Below are 3,056 nucleotides of genomic sequence, written 5' to 3'. Positions count from 1 at the left end.
CGCTCCCTCCTACCTCTCGGCGCCCACACCTTCCAGAAGCCTCTCTCGACAGAAGAGCCTTGGGGATTTCTGTGCCATAAATACTATCTGTTTTCCAAGCTCAGGATCCATACTCTGTACCTGCTTTCCTTTTCCCTGCCTGGGCTCTCGCTCAGCTCCATGCAAGCCTCCTCTTCCTAGTTCGTTCTAGTTCACTCACTTTTTTGGGTGGGGAGGGGTGAATTTGTGTTTACTCCTGCCTGCTCAGGATGAGAATTGCAGGTGACTAATTCTTTCCCTTTTAGGAAACATTTTTCTGGTCCCGGGGTCTCCGATCTCCATGGCCCTTTTCAGTGTTAATACCCTCTGGACCATCTAACTTAAATTTCAGAAGAAAAGGGTAATTCACATTCGGTGCTAGCAGTTGAGGAAACACAGAGAAATGAAAATATAAATACAATGCAGGAAAAAAAAAAAAACAAAAAACACCCGCGATCAAAGAGTCCTGTGTTTGGGTGTGAATTGGATTCCAAAAAATTAGAAGAATGAGTTGAAATGAAACCCACCGGGCACCCTTTTGGGCCCCCAGTGGGCGGGCAATCGGGGGTGTGTGGCTGGGAGTGACGTTCGTGGCTCGCGGGGAGGCACGTGCCCGACTCCCTCTGCAGCGTGAGGTGCCCACATGCGTGGGCCCAGGGGGCCTTGAGGGAGGCTTTGGTCCTGGAGGACCTGGAGGCCTGGCTGCGCCTGTTTGCACACCGGAGGACCGGCAGCCGCCCAACGCAGAGAACCGACCAGGTGGAGGGCAGGGTGACGAGCTGACGTCACCTCTTACCCCAGGCTCCGCGGGGACAGCTGCCGCCTCCAGAGCCTGCCGGGGAGGGGCGGCCTGGCTCCGGGGCCCGACAACCAGGGACCCCAGTGATGGAGAAGAGGAGGGCCCGCCCGTGCTCAGAGCCTCCGCCAGGCTCCCGGGGGAGCTCAGAGCCCCGGCCGCGCCCGGGGGAGCCCAGGGCTCTGGGGGCAGAGGCGGAGGGCTGCGAGGACCTGCTCCGAGACTGCGGAGGTGGCCGGGCTGCCCGACGGGCCCTCTGCAGGTGCCAGCACCGCCGCCGGGGGCTCGAGGGTGGGGCGCCGGGAGGTGAGGAAGGGCCCTTCTGCGGAGGAGGTGCCCTCGTGTCGCGCGGACGGGCGTGCCAGGTCGCTGCCGGGAGGGGAGGGCGCCCGCCGTGCCAGCCTGGCCCGGATGTGAGCAAGGCCCGCCCGCCTCTCCAGCCTCACCTCTCCAGTTCCCGGCTGTGCACCTGCACACCCTCTGCTCGGGCGCAGGGGGCGTGTAGGGACCCGCCAGGCCTTTGTCCAAGCTCTTCCTCCGCCCGGAAGGCCTCTGTCCCCTTTCTCGGCTTGTCTTCCGCCCTCTTGCCTGTCAAGACCACAGCAGATACCACCTCTTCCAGGGAGCCCTCCCCTGAGGTCTTCCTCCCCAAAACTGGCTCGGATGCTGCTATTCGGGCTCCCACAGCCCCCTTGCTTCCCCTGTCCTGGCGCTTAGCACACTGGTATAACTAACTTCCCGCAGCAGACTAGGTGTGTGCGTGGTTTTTAAATAAGGGGTGTATTGGGGCGTGGATTTCTGAGCCAGGTAAGTGGGTTCGAATCCCAGCTGCCACTGCGCGCTGGCAGCATGGCCTCGGGCAGGGCCTGGCCTCCCGCCGCTCGCAGCACCCGTCTGTGAAACGGCAACAGAACCAGCAGCTGCCTCCCAGCATCGTCAGAAGAATCACTGGAGACAATTCCTGCAGGGCCCTGAGCCTGGAATCCTGCACAGCGGCTGTCGTTTTACTCCCAGAATCTAGCAAAATGCTTAGAGAACGTCTGGCGAACGAGCGGCATCCCCGTGTGGATGGACACGTGTGTGGCTGTGCGGTATGTGCCGGGGCCGGTGGCGGGGGGAGCCAGCACTTAGGAGGCAGGTCCTGTATGGATATGTGTGTCCACTCTGAAGGGTAATGGGCTGGTTATTTATGGTCATGGCTCAAGAAAAAAAAAAAAGAGACAAACCAGTGTTCAGTAATGACAAAGTAATTACCTTTTTATTATTTTTTCAATAGGATTCAGAGGGAGTGAGGGCCTCGGCTGTGGCCAGAACAGCCCTGCTCTGAGCTACCCCCATTCCAACGCCACCGAGCAGGGGAAAGGCTCGAGAGGCCTAAGTGGCTCCCCCAAACAGCGGGGGGCGGGGCCGGAGGCGGTGGCTGCCCAGACTACAGAAGAGGAGCTGCAGGCGCAGAGCGCTTCCAAGTTCGTGGAGTTGTCTGCACCCACGGGACCAGACTCTGAGCCCAGAACGTTTACTAGAGACCATTTCAGAGGAGGCAACGAGGCCAGAGAGACCACACGCAGGTTCATGGCAGAGGGGGAGCAGAGCCCCGGTCCTCTGACCCCAGACCAGTGCTCCTTACCATTGACTCACCTGAAAGCAGGGCCTTCCGGGCTGCAGAGCCCTGCCTCAAATTTCTACCTGGAAGGGGTCTGACTTGCTAGAAGGTGATTTTATTCTGGGGTCCTTCAGGAGATTGTTGGAGACCCCAGAGGTTAAGTGAACTACACTGTGACGGGCTCACCTATCTGGTGATAAGCTGGTGGCCAGTGAGGGACCAAACCAGCCTTAGCCTCTATTCCTCCATCTATCACTCATCTGTCCATCCATCCATCATCCATCCACCCCTCCGTCCACCCATCCATGTATCCCTCCATCCTACCATCCATCCATCTATCATCCATCCATCCATCCCTCCATCCACTCATCCATATTTCCTTCCATCCGTCCATCCATCATCCATCCACCCCCCGTCCACCCATCCATTCACTCATCCCTCCATCCATCCATCTCTCCATCCATCCATCATCCACCTACCCTTCCGTCCACGCATCCATCTATCCCTCCATCCTTCCATCTCTCCATCCATCCATCCATCCATCCACCCCTCCACCCACTCATCCATCTTTCCCTCCATCCATCCATCCATCATCCATCCACCCCTCTGTCCACCCATCCATTCACTCATCCCTCCATT

The 3,056-nt window shown here is 58.7% G+C and overlaps 1 long non-coding RNA gene across 1 annotated transcript; it reads left to right on the top strand.

The window, feature by feature from the left end:
* The first annotated feature begins 684 nt into the window (after window positions 1-684).
* On the top strand, window positions 685-2,785 carry LOC119870069. The gene is made up of 3 exons (XR_005355119.1): window positions 685-1,076; window positions 1,782-1,905; window positions 2,091-2,785. It is a non-coding gene; the product is annotated as an uncharacterized LOC119870069 (long non-coding RNA).
* Window positions 2,786-3,056: the final 271 nt, after the last annotated feature.

Source organism: Canis lupus, chromosome 2 (genome assembly GCF_011100685.1).
Source record: "Canis lupus familiaris isolate Mischka breed German Shepherd chromosome 2, alternate assembly UU_Cfam_GSD_1.0, whole genome shotgun sequence".
Classification (NCBI taxonomy): domain Eukaryota; kingdom Metazoa; phylum Chordata; class Mammalia; order Carnivora; family Canidae; genus Canis; species Canis lupus.
Note: the sequence above shows the minus strand (reverse complement) of the source record. Positions and strands in the feature narration are given on the sequence as shown.